Source organism: Podarcis pityusensis (assembly GCF_964106645.2).
Source record: "Podarcis pityusensis genome assembly, chromosome: 5".
NCBI classification, from domain to species: domain Eukaryota; kingdom Metazoa; phylum Chordata; class Lepidosauria; order Squamata; family Lacertidae; genus Podarcis; species Podarcis pityusensis.
Window position 1 is genome coordinate 36,660,294 of NC_138032.1, and position 26,405 is coordinate 36,686,698.

The 26,405-nt window shown below is 42.1% G+C and overlaps 1 protein-coding gene and 1 long non-coding RNA gene across 18 annotated transcripts in view; both read left to right on the forward strand.

The window, feature by feature from the left end:
• The window catches only part of EPHB1 (EPH receptor B1), a 357,336-nt gene that overhangs the window by 34,891 nt on the left and 296,040 nt on the right, over window positions 1-26,405 (forward strand). The gene's annotated exons all lie outside the window — the stretch shown is intronic.
• On the forward strand, window positions 17,252-19,176 carry LOC308478088. The gene is made up of 2 exons (XR_013986866.1): window positions 17,252-17,567; window positions 19,019-19,176. It is a non-coding gene; the product is annotated as an uncharacterized lncRNA (long non-coding RNA).

The following is a 26,405-nucleotide window of genomic DNA, read 5'->3' on the forward strand; positions in this document are numbered from 1 at the left end:
CATCCTGAATAGAACATAAGACACGACGGCGCGTCTGCGCAGGTCATGTTTTGCCGCTTCCGCGCATGCGCATGATGTCATTTTGAGCGTCTGCGCATGCGCGAGTGGTGAAACCTGGAAGTAACACACTCTGTTACTTTCGGGTTGCCACGGAGTGCAACTCGAAAGCGCTCAACCTGAAGCACATTCAACCTGAGGTATGACTGTACTGGTATTGTGGCAGATGAATCTACAGGCTGAGTGTATCAGAAGGTTATAGTGTTAAGAGCACAGGAACATAAGAAGAGCCTGCTGGAGCATGCCAGTAGCCCATCTCACCTAGCATCCTGTTCTCGCAGTAGCCAACCTGTGGGAAGTCCAAAAGCAGAACCTGAGCACAACAACACTCTTCCCTCTGGCAGCTGGTACTCAGAAGCATATTGCCTCTGACAGTGGAGGCAGAACATAGCCATGGTGGTTGGTAACCATACATAGCTGTATCTTTTATGAAGTTGCCTAATCCTCTTTTAAAGCCACCCAGCTTGGTGGCCATCACTGCTTGAGATGGTTGGACAACCTGAATAATTACAAGCTCACAGTGTTCATCTTTCAGTGAAATAAACCTGAGCAGACTTGAAACAAATCCTGCCCATGGGCAAGCAGCCCTATACCCTTTCAAATAAGAAGTTTCATTTCCCTATAGAATGTGGCGTCTGTTTCTGATTGAGGCAAGACCCATCAGTCCACCAAAGGGGAATAAACTTAGGCGCCCTACCCTGCTTGCCAAGTAAACTTTGGTAGCTCCCAGCCATGACTGATTGCAACTTTCAGCACAAGCCAATTTTGCAAGAATACACATAATGAGAAATAGTAAGAAAAATTGGACAAGCATGAAAGGACCTAGCCTTTTTATTTTATATTTATGAATTATTAAGGAGCACTGGATCGAGATTAACTTCCTTTGTTCAATATTTATTACTGTTTCATTCTCCTGGAAGTGGGAACACTGTGGGTTCTGATAGATAGGCCCTGCATTTGCATGATAGTTAATTCAAATATCATCTTATCCTTGGGTGAGAAGCTAATTTGTAATTTCCTACAAAGTATTGCCACTTTATGAATGCAATATGTAATGATACACTTGAGTCTTCCATGCTCCCCTCCGTTCCCCACGTTAAAAAAAAAAAAAAACTTGAGAAAAATTCACATTCTTTTTTCTTTTTCTTTTTCTACATTGGATCAGTCTGGAAAGTGTCCACTGGCTCTACCTTTACATTTTAGTAAGAAAACTCTGGGAAGCGCATAGACCAATCCCCCCACCTCCTATGTTGGAATGTTTCCACATCCCTGGAATATGTTTATTCAAGATGGGTGGATAACAGCAGCCTTATTTTTCTGGTTGTAAAAGCCATAATCTAGAAGGTGGTGGGGTGTCTCTCTATTGTTCTGCAAACAATATTGTCCATGTTCAGCCAATGGCTGGAATTTAAGCTTGATAGCGGTTCTAATCTCAGTCTTTTTGCTTATTGGAAGCTTTCCCCCAACTGGTTAGCATCCTTCTGACAAAAGCAGAAAACTAAACATGTACGATGGCTTGAGTGTATGATAAATACTCCGCTGCTAGAACACCTGGGGTTTTGCTTACAATTTTCACTAAACACTACCACAAAACTACTAGCCATGATTTTGTGCCTGGATCTAATGCTGATGTAGTAGTTAGCACATTAATGTAGACTGCACCACACAGAAAGTGCTGTGTTGGCAGTATGGTCCATTCTGGCCTCCTGAGCTGGCTAAAGACATTTTGCCACCTGAGACTAGCCGTGCCACCAAACGGTCCCCTTTTGCTGCCTTCTCCTCACCCAATCCTGTGCTTCTTCCCCAATGGTGCAAAGCCATCTCACCCCACGATTCATTGTTCTGAGGAAGGAAGGTACGTTATAGCATAGCATCTTTCCTCAGAGAAAGGCAATGTCAGGGTGAGATGGCCCCAAACTCAGCTGTGGGTGCATGGTCACATTAGTGTGGTAGCAAATCTTGTTGAAAGTTTATTGGCAAACTGTTAAACAGTTTTGGCTGCTGCAGCGAAATGATGGCAGTATTCCTACAGCTCTCTAGAGTGGGGCCATCTTACCCCACAATGATTCACTCTGTGGATGGAAGTAGCAATACAGAGAACTTCTCTGAGAACCTTTTGAAGTAGGACAAGACCTTAAGTCATTTTTAAAAAATTGAATTATTATGCAAATACAAACGAAACAAAGAATACAAACATTTCAACTGAATACACAAAGAAAGAAAAAAAACAACAAAAAAACAAAAGAAAAAAAAAACAGAACAGAACAGAACAGAACAAATGCAAACAGTAAAAAACATAAGTATAATACAAGGTAACTGTAATAGTCATCCCAGAATGTCACTTCTCTGCCTCAATATTGACCCTTCTGGGGTGAATCTCTTTCTTGACTCGATAGGTAGGTATTTAGACAATCCCATTACTTCTGGACTATTTTATTTGACTTGTTCCTTACGGCTTCAGTCAACCTAGTGAGTTCCAAGTACTTGCTCAATTTTTGTAGCCATTCTTCTTTATTTGGCTTAAGTCATCTTTAGATGAGGGACGCGGGTGGCGCTGTGGGTTAAGCCACAGAGCCTAGGGCTTGCCAATCAGAAGGTCGGCGGTTCGAATCCCCATGACGGGGTGAGCTCCTGTTGCTTGGTCCCTGCTCCTGCCAACCTAGCAGTTCGAAAGCACGTCCAAGTGCAAGTAGATAAATAGGTACTGCTCCGGCGGGAAGGTAAACGGCGTTTCCGTGCGCTGCTCTGGTTCACCAGAAGCGGCTTAGTCATGCTGGCCACATGACCCGGAAGCTGTACACCAGCTCTCTCGGCCAATAAAGCGAGATGAGTGCCGCAACCCCAGAGTCGGTCATGACTGGACCTAATGGTCAGGGGTCCCTTTACCTTTTACCAGAAAGTTACCACATTACTCATCTCTCCCCAAACATGGCGCCCACAGCAGAATGTTAGCAAGACGGTTCAGTGTACATACTGTTTTACCACTTGGCTGATGCATGAGGGGGCAGTACCAGCATTTACCTCAGGTTGGGTGCAGACCTACATCTTGGCAGTAGTTAGAATTCAAGGTAAATGAGAATACATCAAAGTGTATCTCATGGGAGTGGAGAATATAATGTTTGTGCACAAGCCCCCTGGAAAGAGCAACCGTCTTTTGAAAGAAAGAAACAATAAAAGGAGAAAAAGACTCACTCCACTGAGTTCACCATATTTTGGCATGCTGCTATCAGATGCTTGGGAAACGAGGTGTGGTGTCTGGCTGCTGCTGTGGTAGGTTACTGCTGAAGGTTTTCTGAAGTGCTTCTGAGACCTGTAGCTTTCGGCTTCTCATGGCTCCGAAGGCCTGTTTTGCTGAAAGTAATATAATATTCATGGGAGTCTTGAGGCGAAATCTCTGTGCATCATAATGAAAACATGCCAGTTAGTGTCAATTTGCGCCTGCCAATAAAACACAAAGAGAAAAGCATCTGTTCAGCTGAAGAAAGGATTAATGATAAACAAAATTGTTATCCTTGCCTTGAATAATTGAACAAGAGGACCACTGAATATTTCATTTTGATAATATTTAGTTAGCAGGATCCTCAACCTTCTTTTCAAATGCAGGATCATCTGTACAGGGAATGGGGTATGGAGGTGGGGGAGAAAAACTCATGAAAGAAGATAATTTGTTATAGCCTACCACGGCTTTTTATTAATCAGTTGTTAGCTAAAATTGGTTAATGAGCTGAGCTCAATTAAGAAGCACAGACAGTGAAACTCGATGTGGCTAAATAATTATAGCTTTTGTCTACTAAGCCGGTAAACCCCAGGTGACCCAATTATTATGAGAATTCATGTGCTCTTGTCCTATTTTTAATAATTTGGATGAGAAAAAACTCTTTAGTTAAAAAGTCTTGGAGTGGGTGGTTGTTTTTTTTTAATAATAGAATATAGAGACCTGGATTTCCTCTTTCTGAGATCCTTATTTGGAGATTACCCTTCTTCTTCTTCTTCTTCTTCTTCTTCTTCTTCTTCTACTTCTACTTCTACTTCTACTTCTTTTTCTTCTTCCTCTCCTCCTCCTCCTCTCAAGCACTCAAGAGTCCTGGCACTAACTACTGGAAAAAAATAAAGTGGCAGGAACCACATACTATTTGGGTGAATTATGCTGGGAGATCAATTGTGGGTTTTGGCAGAAATACCAGATAAATATTTTATTTGGCTGCTTGTACAGGTTTCAGCCAACTCACCAAAGACACAGGGTAGCAGAAAGCATGAGAATGGTAGAGTACATGGTTTGTTTATGTAAGGTCTTATATTCAGTCCCTACAACTGTCTGAAAAACCTTCAGGACCATGACTGGGAAAGAAGGTGCTGGTCCTACCATTAGACAGAGTGAGGAAGCCTCCACCTCAGGCTGCTGATTTTGGATGTTGTGAAAGGGCAGCAAATATTTATTTAATTAATTAATTGTTTTGATATTTTTTTACTCCTCAGGGGAGACTTTTGTGGAATTTTCTGCCTCAAACACCAAATTAACATGGTCAGCCTTGGGTACTTTGCTTCTTCACTAGATGAAGGTGGGGAATCACCATTTGCTGTTCCAGCTCAGGCAGCAAAATGTCTTGTGCAGGCCCTGACTGTGGCCTTCAGGAGTGTCCCTCAATTTTTGCATGCTCCCTCCTTCCTCTTGCACTTCCCCTTGAATACTTTAATTCCCTCCCTGGGTCAGGCAATATATAATTTATTATGCTCAATTGAAATAAACCATGGTCTGTACAAATTGTAGTTTGTCTCTGAAACAAATCCAGATACTTAATTTTTTGGGTGGCAAACCATGAGTTGCCTGATTTCAGTGTAATGTAATTATGCCTTGTTCAAACCAGGGAAGGGAATGGGTTAAATCAGAGAAGAGGAGAAAATATTTGAGCTGGAGGCACATTCATGAAAAGAAAACCATGAGTTGGTTGTTAGGTATAAACTGAGCTCTTCAGAGCAGATAAGTCAGTGTTAAATGTGGGTTTCTGTATTTAAACTCTGAATACATGTTCTTAAAATAACAAAAATTCTAAGGCCAACATGGGTTCCTTCCAGATGTTGTTGAATTCCAACTCCCATCAACCCCAGCCAGCACTTCTGCTTTTGATTAATTGCCATTTGTTGTGCCATCCAGACTTGGAACTGTATTTAAAATTACCTATGGTTAATTCAAACAAACCGGCTTCAGAAATCAGAGACTGAAATAGGATGTTTTTAAACTAACCATAATTAATGTTTCAGACTGGATGACATGGGAAGCCATGGTTAACCAAAATCAGAAGTGAGAGGTTCTGGACTCTTCTTTGCTACCATGCCACAGGAGGATAAGGCCACAAGGAATGCCCAATTCTGAAGCTCTCTGCAATCAATTCCTGTTGGTGCAGCTCACACTAAACCATGGTTTAGCATCCCCACAAACAGGGAGGAGCATGTGAGCTTTCAAGCATTTTACACCTGAAGAAGAGCTCTGTGAAACTTGAAAGCCTGCATATTTGCCCTTCCCTTAGTTAATACATAGCATGTCCATCCTTACTTTGAATCCTCCTTGGAAGAGGAAGAACAATGTGGGAACCTTGGTACACTGCCAGCAAAAATCCGTATGAAGTTCTGCAGCCAACTCCATTCCCGAGAACCAAAATAATTTTTCTTCAGTGAGCAGAAGTGTCATTCTTAATATGTGTGCTACTTTGAAGACAGGTGGAGAGCTAAAAAAAGTGTGAAGGGAGGGGATGAGGAACAGTTTCAGATAATGACAGTAATTTGTTTATCTTCTTTGACAATCATACCCCTAATAAGCAGGTGGCTTCCTTTCAAGGATTTTGCAGTGATAGAGAAAAGAGAGAGTATTAAATTTATTTTGCTCCCCCACCTCCTCATTGCAAAACTGAATGCCGAATGGATAGGGAGTAACTCCTGCTTCAGTTGTCTGTTAACTAGCATCACACATACAGTGTTTAATATCTGAATTACCTCCAGGTGTTATTTCTGACATTATAAAGTCAGGTAGACTGCAACATATAGCTAAAATGAGGGTGTTGGGAGTTTGGAAGTGAGGTCAGGGTTACTAGGCCACAACTGAGAAAAACTATTCTGACTTTCTTTCTTTTTTATAGTCCAGCAGCTGCAAAAGAGCATGCACTATTCCCCAAATAAGTGCTTTTCAGATGCATCCTTGCATACCTAGTGACAGGAAAAACAATTTACTTTCCAGCTTTAAGTATGTGACATTTAGGGGTCCATGGATACCTCTGGCTTCCTACCATGGGACATCCTTTCTGCTTTGCATCATGCGGTTCCTCATTTCCATTCATTCCTGTTCTCTCTAAACTTTTCACTGTGTTTTTACAGAAGATTTTTCTTTACTGTTATGCCTCTCTCTGGGCTTGTTTTTGTTCTGCTGCATATTCCATCTTTTAGACAGTGGCTGGAGTGGAAGACAATATCCCAGGTCAGGATGTACCAGCCAGCTTGTAAAACGGCACGAGGCTTTTCCAGTTACAATCAAGTAGGGGCTTCAGCCCAATTTTCATAAATCTTTACCACTACATTTCAAGGAACATTTACTTCTTGTTCTAGTTTTAGAGCCACATTGTGTTGCGAATGTTCATGGGTAATTCAAGACCCAGTAGCATATACTTGCTGTTACTTGCAATCAAATTATTCATACATATTTTTCAGACAGAATCAAATTTATCATCTGGTTCCCCACTAAACCAAGCTTTTCATGAGCTCCTACAGAGATTTTTCTGTTACTTGAGAGCATCCAACATGACTTGAGTCAAATCTTCTGACTCATACTGTACATCTTCTGCAATTCTTTACCTCTTATTTTGGTTCACATGGTAAGCAGACGATAGGTGAAGAATGAGTCAAGATGTCAACTTAAAAGAACAGTACATATCGTTGCATATCCTTGCACATTTATGAGCACAGGTGTGTCTTTGTGCACCAACTACAGGAGTGAAAAACTCTGAATAATTCCCATTGCATTTCCAAAGTCGCTTCTGCCTTTATCTAGGTGAATGTAGGGTGAGGACCATCTAGTTATGCCATCATTTCTTTCTTTTTCCTGGCTTTTAAAAAGAAAAGCAGTCCTTCAGGCTGCCATCAATAGTAGAAGAGTAGTGGCAGCTCACATGGGGAGTCAGAGCCCAACCATCTCCCTTTCTGCTTTTTGTTTTCTGAAAAAACCCCTCTGTCTGTGAGAGAGGAAAGAGATCAATGAGTGGGAAAGCAGCTGGAGGGGGCAAATGGCAAGAAAGGAAAGGGTTAAGGCACTCCTCCTCCTCCTCCTCCTCCTCCTCCTCCTTCTGATGGCAGCATCTAAGGATGCAGGTTCGGAAGGAAACACAGAATTACATGTAACTGTTCTTTGGTCCTGACCTAACATATTCACAACATTATTCATGACATCAGGAGAATCCAAGTACAAAAGTCTTCTTTGTCTTGTCCTGATCATGTGCAGAAGCCCACAGAAGAAGAGGAGTTCTGGACGGGTGGGCGTGAGCCAGCTGTAGTCAGTCATTCCATCAAGGTAACAAATATGGCTGGAGTTTCAGCACATTGGACAGCTCCAAGCAGACAATTTGCTCCAACCAGGGGCTTATCCACACTTTCCTCCTCTTTCCAGGCCAGGCTTCCTCAACCTCAGCCCTCCAGATGTTTTGAGACTACAATTCCCATCACCCCTGACCACTGGTCCTGCTAGCTAGGGATTATAGGAGTTGTAGGCCAAAAACATCTGGAGGGCCAAGGTTGAGGAAGCCTGTTCCAGGCATTGTCCCTGATTTAAAGCTCTATGTCTGAGCACATGCGTTAGAAACTGAGATATGAAGCCTAGGAGCAAAATGGCACCTTAAACCTTGGTTATGGGCACAAGAACGGAATGTCTAGGCACACTCTTTTTTAAGACTACAAAGCTGAAAATGAAAGAACTGCTGCTAAAATCTTACGTTCATTTTTCACATGTCCTTCCCCCTGCCCACCCCCCTAATATTCTTAAGAGGGTCTCTTCTCCAGTCTTCAGAGAGTAGCTGGCTGGAAGTGGGGAGGCAGAAAAAGGTCCTCCTTTCCTTCCACTCTGCAGTTTTATTCTGAAATCTTAGGTGCAGAACTGTGCCCAGAGCTCAGAAACTGCTTGCGCTACTGAAATGCCCTGTTGCAAAATGCGCCTAGAACCTGGGATCTTTTGCATGCAAAGCAGATGCTCTACCACTGGGCTGTGCTCTACCTCTGAGTCCTTATCAGCACAAATCAGATTTAGTAGAGCCTAATGTTTCTACTATGTGCTTCTGGTAGATATGAAGGCCTGGAAGATAGTCATACATCTTGCTACGTTTGCTTCAGGTTGTGTGTTTTCAGGTTGCATCCTGTGGTGACCCGGAAGTACCAGAAAGGGTTACTTCTGGGTTTCACTGGTCGCGCATGTGCAGATGCGCAAAATGACATCATGCGCATGCACAGAAGCAACAAATTGCGACCTGCGCAGACGCAGGTTGTGTTCTGCTCATGTTGTGAATGGGGCCCCGTTCACAACCAGACGTACCACTGTATATTCATGGGCAGCTCAGTTAAGTCCTCTGTTCTGGCCCTGCCTCCTAGTGTAATCTTGCATATACCATCATATTCCTTGGGTTCAGTTAGCCATGGGTTCATCTTGCATCACACCTGTGTGGGACAACAGGTGAGTACATGCTTATCACTCCGTGGCTACAACAAAAACACTTTACATGTACAGATCAGCCATCTCAGACTGTGCTTGCGTATCACTTTATAGAACTGCCAATGCATGATGCCTGTCAGCAGAAGCAGTTAAGAACATGAGAAGAGCCCCGCTGGATCAGGCCAAAGTTCAACTTCATCTTTCCCACAGAGCCCAGTTGGATGCTTCTGGGAAGCCTACAAGCAGGACCTGGAGGGCAATAGCTTTCCCATGCTGTTATCTCCCATCATATAGCCATAATGACTAGTAGCCAATGGTAGCCTTATCCTCCATGAAGTCACCTAATCCCAGCACTGTTCCATTGTTGAGCAAATGACTAATGCACATCTATATATGAAACCCACCAAAAAAGCTGCAAGCCTAATAACAGCGTCTTTAATTCTAAGTCACTGAGTGGCACACGTCTCAGTTATGCCAGTATTACAGTCTAGCTTAGATTCAGCTGGAATCCTGGAATCGAAATGAAAGAAATTGCTGTGACTAAAATCTCCAGCCTTTCATAGGATCAGAAGCCAGGGACAGACTTCTTTGATTATTAGAGTCCTGCGCTTGGCCAAGCCCCTCTCTTGAAATGCTTAGCTGCAGGGACTAAAATGTCTCATTATCATTCTCACTAGGGTCCTGTTGATGGAAGGATAATTGCTTTTGTTCAGTAGACTAAAATCACCACAGAGGATTTGGACTGGTGAAAATTGCTCACCTCTTCATCCCTTAGCAAACAGAGAACTCAGTGGAAAAATATATATAAATAGAATATTGCACCTGAGTGTTGAGGTTAGATATTTCTGAGGTGCTTGTTGGGCTTGGCATTCTTCCCTGCCCTTGTTCTTTCCTGTCACAACTACTTGTAGATTTACAGCCCTGATTTTGGCCCTTGCAGCTAAGCTCACTATCTCTAAATGACTTTTAGCTCTTGAAAAGTCTGTGACCTGGTTTACTTACCATATATGCATGGACACCCATCAGCATATGTTGCCTGGCTAGCTTACAGAACAATAAAATCAATATTGAGATGCAACATGATTAAATGCATCACTAAAAATAGTAAAATGCAGGCTTAAAAAACATTTTTCTTTAGCAGTAGGAAAATGAAGTCAGTTTGGAGCTCAAATTAAAAGATGCTTAAAAGGCTTGGGTGAAAAGATTTTCAGCTGGTGAAAAAAGAAAAGAAAAGAAAAGAAAAGGGAACATAGAGATGCCATCAGGTGATATTCTCTGAGGATGCTATTCCATCACTATGAAGAAGGCCTGACTCCACTTAGAATCATAGAATCATAGAGTTGGAAGAGACCACAAGGGCCATCAAGTCCAACCCCCTGCCAAGCAGGAAACACCATCAGAGCACTCCTGACATATGGTTGTCAAGCCTCTGCTTAAAGACCTCCAAAGAAGGAGACTCCCCCACACTCCTTGGCAGCAAATTCCACTGTCGAACAGCTCTTACTGTCAGGAAGTTCTTCCTAGTGTTTAGGTGGAATCTTCTTTCTTGTCGTTTGGATCCATTGCTCCGTGTCCGCTTCTCTGGAGCAGCAGAAAACAACCTTTCTCCCTCCTCTATGTGACATCCTTTTATATATTTGAACATGGCTATCATATCACCCCTTAACCTCCTCTTCTCCAGGCTAAACATGCCCAGCTCCCTTAGCTGTTCCTCATAAGGCATCGTTTCCAGGCCTTTGACCATTTTGGTTGCCCTCCTCCGGACACTTGATGGGGGCATGTGGAGCAGGGTTTCTGAAGTAGATTTGAAGGTCTGCATATATGGAATAAGGCAATCTTTAGGGTAACCTGATCCCAAGGTGTTATGGGCTTTAAAGGTTAAACCTGGAATTTTGAATTTGGCTTGGAAATGAACTGGGAGCCAGCGCAGCAACCATGATTGAAATGCTCAAGTCTCAGTAATCTTTCAACCCTGTTTTGGGTGAACTGTAGTTCCCACATTGTTTTTACATACAATGTATTGAAAGAGTATAAACAGGAGCTGGTCCTAGCAGAATCTGCTTGGCATGTGCAATTAGATGAAGAATAACTCTTGGATCAGAATTTGTGAGGAAGGAGGGAGGATTTGTCTCTTGTAGGGCAGTGGGCCCTACCTGATCACGCAGGACAGATCATCACCACTCCCCTTGTCATGACAGCCATTGCTCATACAGATTTTCTGCTGCTGGAGCCACACATGGAAGTACTTGCATGAAAGCTAATGGCGTGCAAGGAACTTGGTGTATATTGATTTCTTAGCACACCTCTGAAACACCTCGGCAAGCGTTGCATAGAACCAACATCTTTCCATGCAGAGATAAATCATATGTCTGTATGATTATCATGTTTCAAAATAGCTTTTCCTGCTCACAGGGTTCAGAGCTACTTGTTACTGACACATCCCAGTGGCTTGCAGAAAACTACACCTGTCCTTAGCATTACTGTGTGGAGGCCACCACGCTGTGGCAGGAGCAAAGGTGCGAATGAACCTCATGGGTGACACATGTCACAACCATTTCCTCCTATTCTGAAAATGGAATACAAAGTATTCTCATACATTATCACTGTACGTTGTGATAACTTGTATCTTTACAAGGTTTACTGCTAAGACTAGAATAACTTTATTATAGCAGAACAGTTCGTGATGTACCAGCATCTTTTCAAGCTGATGTAGCTAGCGTGTTTATGCTAGTGTGTTTATATTCTAAACTGAACTGAGTGGGAGAGCAGTTTTCTGAACAGAGAACTCTGCAGAAGGATGACTACTGGAAAGCAGGAAAACTGATGTTGTGCTGGAAGACTCTGCCGGATCTGTGCATAATGTGCTGGTTGAAGTGTAGTGTAGTATCAACATACAACAGATGGTTGGGCCCAAGTCTAGGAGGTTATGGGCCAACTGACTTCTACAAGTCCAACAGCCTTTAGCTAATTTCCACCTCTCCCTCCACCCCTAGCCTTGCAAGATGGAAAGGTCTTGTGACTGTGCTGGAACATTACCCTGCTATCCCCTCTGGCACATGGAAGCAATCCTACATCACCAGGGCCATGGAGTCAGTGTTTGCTGTTGTCATCCTACTTTACAGCTGCCAGGGATAACTCAGCTGTCACTGTGGCGACAGAGCTGGCACCTTCCTCCCCACTGCTCTGTATCATTAGCTGCTGCTTACCTTCCTGATTTTTGAGTGGTAGTCACTCAGTCTGTCTGTCTGTCTGTCTGTCTCTGTGTGTGGGGAGAGAGAGAGAGAGAGAGAGAGAGAGAGAGAGAGAGAGAGAAGTGGAAGATGAGGCAAACTGTACATTTCTAACCCAGGGGCCCACAAAAACCTGGATCCAGCCTGATTCTAAAGTATGAAGCAGCCCTGATGTGGAATGAGACCCAAGACACACCCACACCCAGAGCAATGAATCTTTATAAGACAAAACTTTCATTGATCCTTTCAGTTTGTCTGGGCACTGTGGCAGCGCACCCTCCACTTCCAGCATTGGATCTGTTATTCCTGTAATGGAGGCACCCATCTCAGTGTCAGACTCCTTGATTGCCGTTGATTGTGACAGCCAGCTGCACATCTCACAGCGAGCCTCACATTTTGGGGTGCCTTGGGGGGCAATGAGATAATCTTTAAATGCACATTCGTAAGCTCAGGAGCGAGGTTTGCTAAAGTGAAAAGCACAGGGATGCATTTTTGCAAAGAGCTTTCAAATGATAACTTGTTGGTGAAAATTGTTTGAGTGGTTCCAAAGCCTTTTAAGGAAGTGGGATATATACTTTTGCTAATGCAATCCAATCATTTTTGAGTTCATTCATGGCATGTCAGCAATGCAGCGTATGTTTACCCTTCTTGGAAGGTCTGCCTGCCAAAGCGGTAGAGAGCCTTAGTGTTATAACAGTATGATAGTCTGGCAGTAGTGTGCTGGAAGATCTTCTTAGGGCCAAATTACACATGAGCTTTGTACTTTGCCTTTCAATTGTTGGTTGATTTATGTTTTATTTTTTAGTTTGTGCTGGGAAGAAGGGCTTGATCAGGATTGTCTCAAAGCCCTCAAATAGGAATGGGAGGAAAGTGGATGCCCGTGGGATATTTTGTCCCATTGTGTGCCAAGGCACCCGAGCCACAAAGTTCTCAGGAGAACAATAAACACTGACATGGAGTATTTTGGTTTATGGGTTCAAATAGGCCACAACTTTAATTCAAAGTGTTGGTGTTGACCTTTAAAGCCCTAAACTGCCTTAGCTCAGCATACCTGAAGGAGCGTCTCCACCCCCACCCAGACACTGAGGTCCAGCGCTGAGGGCCTTCTGGCGGTTCCCTCACTGCGAGAAGCAAAGCTACAGGGAACCAGGCAGAGAGCCTTCTCATTAGTGGCACCCGCCCTGTAGAATGCCCTCCCATCAGATGTCAAAGAGATAAACAACTTCCTGACATTTAGAAGACATCTGAAGGCAGCCCTGTTCAGGGAAGTTTTTAATGTCTGACATTTTGATGTATTTTTAATTTTTGTTGGAAGCCGCCCAGAGTGGCTGGGGTACAAATAATAAATTATTATTATTATTATTATTATTATTATTATTATTAGTTACAGATGTGAACAGTTTGGCTTAGGCATTGGGGTGAAGCCAGGCTATATCTTGACTCCTGCCCATGTGCAGGGAGTCCTCGGAAGGACAAACCACCGATATGGTGCCCTATGACTTACATCTAATAGGGCCACCCCAAGGGGTCCCCGTAGGGGCTGTGACATGGCCCTAGCCCACATCCAGGCTTTAACAGGATAACCTTACTGAGGAGGGGCAGGTGAAGCAACAACCTCCCCTCCCACCAAACCAAGGCTTATCGAATGCCTAACCTCACAAAAGTTGTGACGATGGCTACTAGTTAGGCGAAAACCAAATGGCCAGTGCCAATTTGCCAAGTGGAAAAAAATCCTACCCGGCCCCAACAAGATGGCGACCAACAATTGCCATAGCAAGGTCATTTCACAGCAAAGCATGAAAACCGGGTGGGTAGTGTGATTCATCGAAGAGGCAAGAAGAGGGTACCGGCCGGCTGCACCACAATTAAATTATCCGCAGCCACATGCACCCTGCCAGCTGATTGGCTGGGGCTGTCCCCCAGCACAGATGACGCTACCAGCCGTGACATAGGGGGAGGCGGCATACCTCCACCCTTAAGCCGGAAAACTGTTGAGGCCCGGCTGCCTGGCCACAGCACCACCCACTGGGTAAAAGGTGAGCAGACATCACAAGTAGCATGGGGAAGAGGATTCAGATCAAGACTGTGCTGAAGGCAAAGGGTTTAATGTCCCTTCTTTCTACACCACAGTCCTGATCCAGCCAGGCCCACTCTATACCAGCTGTTTATTTAATTTAAAACCAGCAGTGCAGGAGCAAACAACATGACAAATGTCTTGCCTGGTTTGGTCCTTTGTTTGCTTTTGAAGCACGAATCTCCCATGCTATTATTTTAGTGAATGACACTTAAGAGGGTATCAAGGAGAAGCAGTGGAATGATGTAGCCTTCCAGGCCCAGTTTCAAAGCTACTGCAATTCCCATTTCAAGGCAGGCAAAATGAAAATAAGCACACTGCAAAGAAAGTAAACAGGCACTGATTTCTTCCAGGTGCTGCTGCTTCATTATTTATTACTGGAAAAAAGTGAGGGTAAATACAAGGCAATTTCAGTACAAAAGCCAAAAATTGCAACACGGTGGGGGGAATTAAAACACATTAGCATTCTGTTAAGAGTCCTAAAATGCAATAAATGGCTTCCATCTTTCTTGGAAATGGTCCAAGTTTGCCTGCATTCGTAAAAACCTTTATACAATAAGTCAGCTTCATCGTTTTGGCAACATCCCATATCTTGTAAAGCCATTTATTAATTCCTTGTGTCTTATTGTTCTTCCAATATTGTGCAGTTAAAATGTTTGCTGCTATCAGTAAATTTACTGTCAGTTCCTGTTGTTCCTTAGAAACAGCATTCTTAAGATAACCAAACAGTAGTATAATTGGATCCCTTGGCAAATTAATTCTCATTGTCCTGTTTAGAAAAACAAGAACCTTTTTCCAAAAGTCAGCAAGAGCACTACGTCTGCCAAAAGTCCCATTCCCATGTCAATAATGTTGACATTCATTTCATGGATCTTCCAAGAGCAAAGGTTTCAGGGAAACATATTTGAAAAAGAATTGTTTTTGGTTGTTTCTTAAATTAATTGAGCTCCATATTTAATACCAGAGATTCTTAGCTAACTAGTCACTTGGATTCCTCTCCTTTTCAATCTTATGTGTAAGCGTACAGAATAGAGTGTACACATATAAGATTCATCGGAAAATACATGTGACAGGGTGGGTCTCCCAGCAAACATTGAGAAACATCTCTCTGTCTGTATATCTCCATATCTTATCCTTACTATCTTGCATTATCCTTATTAAACCATGCAAAATACTTTCTGTCTATTATCTAAGTTAAAGTTTTATTCAAACAAACAAGCATCAAGGGTGATTTCATTGAACTTAAGGCATCATTAATCACGAGGAAATTGAAATAATTATTGGAAAATGTACACTGCCTGTTCTTCATGTTGATCTATAATAGACAGTCCAGAGGTTTCTTAACATCCCACTTTTATTTTCTTTCATTTTATCCCGCTTAAGTACTTCAAACAGCCTTAAAGTGGGAGTCAATTATGTTCTGAAGACCTTTAATGATGCACACATGGCCTCACTGTAAATGTGTGTCTCACATGCATATATGAAAATGATTGTCTTTTAAAATAAGGGATGGTGTCAAGGAAGGAAAGAGGCATCCCCATCCTTTCTCATGAAGTAGTCTTTTGTAACCCTGATAGCAGCAGAGCATGGTTCTGCATTTGAAATAATGTCTAGATTTGTGTCTTTGTGTTCATCTTTCACAATTTTGTAAACCAGCAGTCTCATATTAGCCATGGTTTGGGAATTCTAAGAAACCAAAAAAGTCCATTTTGAAATGCTCATTCCGCCATTTTGATTCATACAATTGTATCCAAACATACATACCAAAAAATCTGCTCTCTGATCACAGGAACCATCATGCAAAATTAGGTTACAGTATCTTAAGAGGTGTCCAAATGCATAGCCATGAAACAAACAGCTTACCAAAATACATAACAGATATTGCAGACTTCCATTCAAAGTCCCAACTACAGAAATAAGTGAAATGTAGGCATTCATTTTTCAAGAATTGTCTAGTTCTCATTGCTAAAGTGAACATGTAAACATGAGGGTTTCTGCTGAATTGGACCACTGGCATATCCAGTCCAGCAATCCTCTTTTCCATAGTGGTCAACCAGATGCTGCAGAAAGTTCACAGTCAGACCATGTGAGGAGTTTCTTAGGATGCTTTATAGTTTCAGGACTAATTGGAAAGGGTTTATTGCCCCCTTTCTTGCATAGGGGGCAGTCTGATGATATTGGATGGCATTGTCAAAATTATACCTTTAAAAAGTCTTGCTGCACCAGATTCAGACACTAATTCCCACAAGCATCTAGTCTAACCCTGCCAGTGTTGCTTCCTGAAGCAGGTTGCTTCACCTGCTGCATGGCAGTACCAGAGGCCTGTTGCATGGTCCATTCTGGACTTCTCTGGACTTCTCTGGTGATATTGTTCAGTTTCTCAAGCATATTGGTTGGATCAGTTCATGCTTTACTGCTAATTGTCTTGCCCTCAGCACCAGTTCAACAGTTGGGAACCTTCTACTGTTAATTTATAAGTTGAAAGTTTTGTAAACAGTGCTTTGCCTTTTCTGGGAATCTTGAGATGTTTGGATTTCTGCCCTTGGCTGCACTTAGTTCTCCAGATGTTGTTGGACTACAACTCATCTCACCCCTGACTCTCGGCCATGCTGGGTGGGCTGATGGCAATTGTAGTACATCTGGAGGGCCACAAGTTAGCCACCCTCGATTTAAGGAGTTTCTCCTTTGCATCCATGTGGACGTTAGGGAAGCAAGCCCTTTTGTATCTGTCCTTTTCATTCTCAAAGTTCATTAAAACCATAACTGCCTTTGCAATGTACAAGTTCTTCCGTGCCTTGTAATTTATAATCTTCATTCAGAATGCCCACTCAGCTCCTATGTTTTCAGCCTCTTCCCCATCCATCTCAGACGTACAACATCTCTCTGTTTTGCCCATTTCCTAAAGCCAGCACCTGTATTGTTTATCCTCTGGCTCCTGGTCCCTGTAACACTGAGATACAAGGCCTTTGTTTAAAGGTTATTTCTTACTGATCTCAGTAGAGAACGACTGGCAGAAGACTAGGTGGAATTCTAGTTTGAAAAGATTGCTGGGCTCTCAAGACTTCTGTTTGCAAGGCTGTCAAGTACTGTCATGGACACAGTGTCCTAAGAATGGTGACACCTCTGCTCACCCCTGTCAAGTTTTACTCCCTTTGGTGTTCACACTCATGCTTTGCTGTTTTGTTTCTTTAAAACCAGACCTGTGTGCAGATACCATTCTGTCCCACTGGAAAGCTACTGCAACAAGTCCAAAACCTGTCAGTAAACAAAGATCTGACTACCATGGAATTAAAACCAATAGCTGTATTTTCAACAGGTGTTTGCTCTCCTTAAAGGGCCACCGGATTTGCTGCATATCTGTTCAGAGGATCGCATCTCAAAGTCTCGGAAAAGATGCAGCACAGAATAATACACTCTGTGCTTATGTACCATCGAGTACCTTTGCATAAAGAGTTTATCCAGCCATTTAACAATGAGTGTAATTCCATTGCATTCGAAAGTAACAAAATATGCTAAAGAGCTTGAGGTAGAATCACCTTTTCATTTTTTTTTATTGCTAGATTAATTTAAAACTAATACAGGCATCTCTCCCCCCCCCCCCTCGCCCAGTATGGAAAACATTCTGGAATAGTAGTCTTGAGTAGTGAGATTAGCTAGCAAATGATGTTTTTGAAAGCAAGTTGCTCAAGGCTTCCATTCCCTATTATTTGCTCATTGCCACAGTTGTATGGGCATACACATTTCACATTAGATTCCCACCAAAGGCTTTAACCATCTGTCATCTCATCTTGCCCCAGTTGGGAACCACTTGCCATATGGAAACTGTTCTGCATTTGTATTAACCATCTCATGGCTGAAGATTCTAGAAGGGGCAAATTAACACAGTATTATGGCTGCAGGGTCCACTAGCCAGCAGGGGCGCCATCCAGCTTATATAATGTAATAAGTTACAGAGAAAGCTACCAGACTTCTTTAGTGAACTAATACAGTGGTTCCTTGCGTTACAAACTTAATTCGTTCCAGAGGTCTGTTCTTAACCTGAAACCATTCTTAACATGAGGTACCACTTTAGCTAATGGGGCCTCCTGCTGCCGCTGTGCGATTTTGGTTCTCGTCCTGGGGCAAAGTTCTTAACCCAAGGTACTACTTCTGGGTTAGTGGAGTTTGTAACCTGAAGTGTTTGTAACCTGAGGTGCTTGTAACCCGAGGTACCACTGTAGTCCTTTTGTACTCTTTGCAGTAACAGTAAGTGCTTCCCAGGTAACATCAGGGCACTTGAAATGGAAACAACATGCACATTTCTCCACAGCTGGTCCTCCTCCTCCTGTACTACCCAGTGCTAAGCCAGGGTTTGACTCAGTGGTACCTCAGAACCTGGGCTCATAGTTTGCTTCACTCCAGGTAAGCCTCAAGTTGGGGTTGAGGTTTGCTCATGGCTTACCACTTGTGGTTTGTTTGGAGTGGTCAATCCATGAGCCCAGATTTGAGTGTGAAACTTAGCCAGACCATGGCTTAGCTCCAGAAAGCACAGCAGAAGAAGAACCAGAGAGAAGTGTTGTTGTTGTTGTTGTTGTTGTTGTTGTTGTTGTTGTTGTTGTTACTGTATCTGCACACTTGCACATTCATGCTTAACTATAGTTTGGCTCTTATTTTTAGTTTGGATGTGTATTTTATATTTTTATATTGGGATCTGTTTTCGAAAGCTATCTGCGGAGGTCTTCATCCTGAGAGGTGGCACATAAACTCTTAAGTAAATATAAAATGATTAATGATAAGACAGTGGGTCATAGTGTGGGAGAAGAAAGCCATATTCGGAATCGGTCACTATGGAATAACATGTGTGTGTGTGTGTGTGTGTGTGTATCCATCCATCCATCCATCCACACTTGTTCTAAGGAGCAATTGAAGATAAAATGAAGACAATTTTAGAAAGGCCCAGCAAAATTTCTGATTTTTGCCCTCTTGTGTATGTTTCAGAACTCAGGATCCTGAGCAGCATGCAATATCTTTTAAAGAGCTCACCTTGAAATGTATCTTCAGTCTTGAAGGACCAGAAGAAGGGTTTTTTATTAAGATAAGAGAGTCAGAAAATAATAATAAAACATGGTTTATGAAGTTGGCGAGAAATTTAGAAATGAGATGAAGTTTTATAGCTGATGAAATTGATACAAGTTGTAAATTTGAATTCCCGGATGAGTCTTTTTGATGTGGTCTTTATTACATGAAGTAACATTTTCCACAGTTAATAGCTCACCTCTGCACGCTGAACAGGGAGTTCTGCCTTTCAAAAACGGCTGCTTTAAGAGTTCTATTAACCAAGCTTTTACCTTACTTTTAAAGGTTCTGTTGATTACTTTCATTGGGAAAACAGCCTCTTTTTGATTATTGACAAACATCTATTACCTGCCTTATTTTGAGTGGAGGTTTGAGAAGTGCCATGTGCTGCGAGCCAACACATTCCTAGTAGGTTTCAGATAATCCCTTTATTGGTGTTGTTCAATTTCTGCTGTTCACATTTAGGTCAAAATGGAGGATTAATATTTCCAAGGACCAAATATATTTTGCACATTGCCCTTCATAAAAAATATTCCCCATAGAACCTATTAAATGTTTCAACTGGAACATGCCTGCCTGAAAGAGCCACCTCCATAATAAAATACCAGGACTGGTGCTGTGAAACAACACCGAATTGTCAGTTTGCAGCAACAGAGTTTCCTTCCAGCAGCAGTTATATTGCAGGATAGTTTTCGGGGGGAAAGAGTCAGCAGACAGGCAGCATTGTGGAATGTGTGGTTGTGGCAATAATGTGTGGTGGTGATTTCTCCCTTTCCCCCCATTGAACACATGGAGGAATTGCAAACTCAAATAACATGACCAGCTTATTTATTTTTTAAAAATAAATTCCTTGCTCAATTTAAAGGAGAAGCAGTTCATAACACACTCAGATTAGAATAAATGGGGGGGGGGATAGACTCATTGCTTCCAGTTTTAAAATAAAAAGTAAAAAGCAGTGCCATTCATTCTCTATTGTTTATTCCTTTTTATATATATAATTTTTTAATTAGTTTTTTAACATATCATTTTCAACAATAATTAAACATACTTTTACATCTTATACAATTTTTTTGACTTCCATCAATCACATCTGAAAATTTTCCAATCTAATCACTTAATATACATTTCTTACTTTCACTATTACGTTTAAATCTCATCACTAATATCTCTAATCTTTCTCTATTTTGCAATGTTTCATATAGTTCTCCTTACAAAACTTCTTGTAATCCTACCAGAGTAATTTGTTGATTACAGTTGCTCTTCAAATAGTTCGTACATTTCTTCCAATCTTCTGTGAATCTCTGGTCCCACGGGTTTCGAATCCTTCCTGTCATTTTATCTAATTCTACATAGTCTATTAATTTTGTCTGACATTCTTCTTTCGTCGGAATTTCTTCTTGCTCATTTTATATTGTTTATTCCATGTACTATGAAGAAAATAAACAAATGTAAAGTCAGTTTCCATTGCCTTATTCTAGTTAAATGTCGGGGTGACATCAGGTTTCGAAGTGCCCACAAGGATTGGGGGATGTCTAGATGTGTCCCACCAGCTTTATAAAAGCTCCGTAGCCCCGCGAGTGTATGCAGCCACCCTGCCTCCTGTCTGCTCTGCCTTCACTTTGTCTGCCGACTTTGCTGTCCTACTCACTGTGCAGCAAAGTTGGAACCTTCAAGGTGAAGTGACCTTGGGAGGTACAGCAGTTGCATATTTCATGGAAGCCATGGAGTTTTCAAAGAAGTAGGTAGCATCTCCAGGTTGAAATCTAGCAACCTTGCTTAAAAGCAGCTATGTTCAAACACAGAAGAGAGATGTGTAAGGTGGCTCCAACCTCTTTATTTTATATCCATTTCATCAGTAACACCAAAGACTCTCTCTCTCTTTCTGAGCCTGTTTCTCCTTTCACTAACACATAAAAGACATTTATTCAGGGCACGATGCAACCAAAAGGAAGCATTCTCTAGCATTGTTGATTTCAACAGGAGAGAGTTAAAAATTCCCCATTGAGATCTGAGATTTAAAAGTGCTTGATATTAGTTCCATAAGGCTGGAACCAAAGAAAGGATATACATACACCTGCGTGAAATAAAACATTGTGTGCAGCTAAAGCTCTGCTTTGCTTTTCACTGGAGCTTTTTCCTACTACTGAAGAAACAATCTGCTCTTCTGTTAAAAGTGACTTGCCTCTTTGGCAATGCGAACTCCTGCTGTGAAAAGTGAAAACAAGGTACTGGCTTTGCATGATGGCCCTCTGCTCCCCATGCATACCCTTTCTTTTGACCACAGCCTTGTTTATAAAGAACATTGTATGTAAAAGATAGGAGAAGCACAGAGAAGAACTGTGAGTGAAATTATTTCATGATGCTTCCATTTGTCTTGTCTGCATGACTACTTGTCATGATTGTTGAGAATAAAAAGTTGGCATGTTTTCAATCAATAAAATGTTTAAAAGCTAAAAAGTAAAAGTCTTTGGTTAAAAATCACTCATACAATGTCCAACAATAATAAGCCTTTATTTAGCTGTCCAAATGATTAACAGATTCATCATAAATTCCATCTGAAGATGATATACTGATTGTACCTATTCCCACAAATGCACTATTCCTTTGGTTCTTCTGGGGCATGTCTACGTGCTGTGAGTATATGTGTAAATATTTGGTTTCTAATGAATCTTTCAGAGAGTAGTATTGTTAGAAAATTGAAACCAGACAGCGGCTGTGTTTTTAGATGTTTCTTACAAGGCTGTATCTCTTTGTGCCGCCTTAAAGGTGACCTCAAAGGGAAATAAAATTGGATTTGTCCTTTTTTGTTTCTTTGTTTCTTTATGATGTGTATAAAAAAGGCCTGCTTGTTCTTTTTTATAATAGAAATGTACTGAAAGCCTGTACAGTGATTGGAAAGTTATTGCAAAATGCAGGCTCTACAGGTGCTGAGAAACTTGAGTACGGAACAGAATACAGAGTGGATGGGAGCAGTAGACGTCTTTAGTCCGCACAGATTTTACCCATAAATGGAATTGGATGTTTTGTTTAACATGGGGCTGCCATGGCAAAGACAGGCTCTGTGTGAAGTTCTCCATCTTCTCCACGTGAGCCTTAGGTATACTTTTCTGTGTGCTGTGATGTACAGTGGTGCCTCGCAAGACGAAATTAATCTGTTCCGCGAGTCTCTTCGTCTTGCGGTTTTTTCGTCTTGCAAAGCATGGCTATTAGCGGCTTAGCGGCTATTAGCGGCTTAGCGGCTTAGCGGCTATTAACGGCTTAGCGGCTATTAACGGCTTAGCGGCTTTAAGAAAAAGGAAACAAACTCGCAAAAACTCGCAAGACGTTTCGTCTTGCGAAGCAAGCCCATAGGGAAATTCGTCTTGCGGAACGACTCAAAAAACGGAAAACTCTTTCGTCTAGCGAGTTTTTCGTCTTGCGAGGCATTTGTCTTGCGGGGCACCACTGTAATGATACTGTGCATTTCCTAAGCTCTGCCGGTGGCAAACAATGACCGCTCCCCACATCAAATGGGGGCGCCTTTTGCGTGGTCACTACTCCTGGTAGTTTGGGCTGGCTTCATCCTCCCAGGCTGGATACCTGGAGGTCTCCGCCTACCTCAGCCAATCACCCAATCACGCCTGGGGATTGGCCAGGTAAGGGGAGGGACTGTCCTGCCCACACAGCAGAAGCTGAATCTTACCTGCAAAGCTGTAAACAATGACACAGATTATGCATGTTAAGACAAACGGACAAAGCTATGACATTGCCTTTATATCCCACCTGCCCTCCGAGGAGCTCAAGGAGGCATATATGGTTGTCTGCCTCCCTGTGTTATCCTCACAACAACCCTGTGAGGTAGGTCAGCCTGAGCAAATGTGATTAGCCCATTGTCACTTCTTGACAGAGTGGGGTTTTCAACTGTGGATTCCCAGGGTCCCAGGTGTGTCCATCCATGTATACTTAAAAGTAAGCCATAGAATGATAGAGTTGGAAGGGACCCTGAGAGTCATCTAGTCCACCCCCTTGCACGTCCTATTGAGCTCAATGCTAAGCTAGCATATATAGGATGGTAGCCTACCAAAATGTTGTGGGCAGAGGGGGAGAACTTGATACAGCATTCTTTTTTTTTTTTTTTAATAGCAGCCCAGGCTTGAACATAATAGAGTACAGTGTTACTCAGGTTACATACGCTTCAGGTTACATATGCTTCAGGTTACAGACTCCGCTAACCCAGAAATAGTGCTTCAGGTTAAGAACTTTGCTTCAGGATGAGAACAGAAATCATGCTCCAGCGGTGTGGCAGCAGCAGGAGGCCCCATTGGCTAAAGTGGTGCTTCAGGTTAAGAACAGTTTCAGGTTAAGTACGGACCTCCGGAACAAATTAAGTACTTAACTGAGGTACCACTGTATTCTGTTCAGTCATTCAATAAATGCATATGAGAGTGGGGTAGCAAGCTCTGAGCCCTATCTATGCATGCTCATTGAACACTTGAGCACAGCATTGGGCATACATCTGTATGCATAGGAACTTGGGAGCTAAATAATGGTCCTTGGGACGTGGGTGGGGTAGAAATTGCCAGTGCAATATGATACCCCACCATGCATTCATAAAATGGTTGCAAAAATGGTTGCAAACTTTCACAAACTACTTAAAAATCTTTATGTGAATTTATTTATGCTACCACTTGTTTACTGTCACTAACTATTGAAAAGGGTTTTAAGAAATCACCTAGAAAACCAATGCTAGAAAACTGAAAACTTCATTCAGCTCATTGCAGGTCCAGTGCCCAAAACTCCGTCGGTTGTGCAATCGCCAGGTAATTCCAGCTGGATCTCGATTCAGCATCTCAGAAAACATCCTGATTTGGAGGCTGTTTAGTTCGTCATGAGATCCAATCCAAGTTGGAAACTGAAGCCTTATGCATCCCATTCACTATTATGGATACATTAAAAATGTCTATAACCTTTTCTCTTTTTGACAGAATTGGATAAAATTTGCAGTGGCAGTAGATCTTCTTGAGTGAATAAGCCTGCCAAATTCTAGGCAAACGGGTTCAACTTTTTTTGAGATTTTTTAAAACAGGAAAATCTATGGATTTTGTTTATTTTTGTCTGAATTGAATGAAATTTTCAGGTATTGTAGCCTCTTCTCAGGGAATGAAAACTGACAATTTCCAGAAGTATAGCTGCAGTAGTTTTCCTGCAGGGATGACCTTTACTATTCTGGAGAGGTTAAAAAAAGGATTCACTGTTGTTTTGTGTTCAATTTGTATGAAAATACCATACATCACAGAACTGCTCTTTGATTAGAAACCTGCCAAATTTCAGAGTGATAGATGCAGCAGTTTTGTGCCACATGCTTTTGAAAAGTTGGTTTTGTGGGAGGGAGAGGGGGACTGGATTCCATCTTTATGGCTTTCGGTGCAATGATTTTAGTATGTAGAGGGCATACACTGCAGAAGTGACCCGAGGGAAGTATCCTGCAGCGTTTCAGAAAGACAGATGAAGAGGCCAGAGAGTTAAGCTGAATGAAAACAACAACATAGAATCCTAGAATCTTAAAGTTGGAAGGGACCCAAGGGTTATCTAGTCCAACCCCCTGCAATGCAGGAATCTCAGTGGAAGCATCCAGGACAGATGGCCACCCAACCTCCAAGGAAGGAGAGTCCATCACCTCTCGTGGGAGTCTGTTCCACTGCCGAACAGCTCTTACTGTCAGAAAGTTTTTTTTCTGAACAGTTTCCTGCTGATTAAGTGCAAAGCTGGTTTAACAAGAAAGGATGTGTGAGGATGTGGAACAGGCAGAATAATTTGGCTGTCCGGCATTTTCCAAGCAAGTACCACTAGCAAAGAGCACAGAGCAGTCATAAGCAAGGTGATACATTGCTTCATCATTCCTCCCACAAAGTATTGTGACTGGAAAGCCCTGGGAAATCAATTCCCACTGATTAGAATTTAGTTTGCCAGAGGAGAGCTCTCGCTCTCCCCGCCATCACCAGTGGTTCTCTTATATGGCAAGGCTGGAGAGAAATGTTTCATTTTTTGCTGACGCACTCTGCAGTGTTTCCCCTAAAACGGAATCTCCAAAGTGCCTTGAATTGCTTTGGCAATCCCTGTTTCAGTTTGGGGCATTTTATGGCGATTCCACTCAGTTTGGGCAAGGCCCGAATCATTCTAAAACAGCCTGCTATGGGTCAGAATTTGTGACTCATCTGAACCCCCACTAAATATGTCTGTTACCATGCTCTCTGTTGTACAATGATTCAAGAGATAAATATATTGGAAATGTCTTAATAATACATAAAATCTTTATAAAATTTGCTGTGGAAGAACAGAGAGTTGCAGTCAACTAAGTTCTAGTCAGAGTAGACCCTTAGAAAATAATGTACCTAAATTGGCCATACCCATTAATTTAAATAGGTCTGCTCTGAGTATATCTAATATTGAATATAACCCAGAAAATAAGGTTGTACAGTGGTACCTCGGGTTAAGTACTTAATTCATTCTGGAGGTCCGTTCTTAACCTGAAACTGTTCTTAACCTGAAGCACCACTTTAGCTAATGGGGCGTCCTGCTGCTGCTATGCCGCCGGAGCACAATTTCTGTTCTCATCCTGAAGCAAAGTTCTTAACCCGAGGTAATATTTCTGGGTTAGCGGAGTCTGTAACCTGAAGCGTACATAACCTGAAGCGTCTGTAACCCGAGGTACCACTGTATATTGTAGCAACTTGCACAGTCAATTGTAGCCACCTATGTATACTTTGTCAGATCCAGAATATGTTACTTTTACATACATTATTCAGCTGCAATATGGTTCTATTTTTGTTCTAATGTTTGAACAGAGTTTTTCTGACCTAAGTTGAACAATAAAATTTGACTGACTGAGTTTCTGGCCTAAAACTCTAAAGGCGGCTTCTGGGAATTTGAAATCTTTTTTCCATCTCTGCAATTGAATATTTTGGTGTTAGGAATTGGCAGTGAGCTCAGGATGGAGCTGGGGAAAGAGTTGACCCCAAAATATATGGGCTTCCTTGAATGAATCTAAGTTCTGACAAATTACAATCTTGGCTGTTGAAGGCAATACTTGGAACAAATCTCAAGGCTGCTAGCAATCATCTGTGAGAAGTCTTGGAAGATAAATGGAGTCCTAGTGGATTTGTGAAGGGCAAATGGTCCTTGTTCTCAAAACCGGGGAAGAGAAGGTCCCAGAAATTTATAAGCCCACTAGCTATCATTGCTGTCCCAGGGAATTATTTAAAATAATGATAAATATATTTCTAAACATTTTATGTTTCAGCTTTAGCTCTCTTCCTCTGCCCCACGCTGT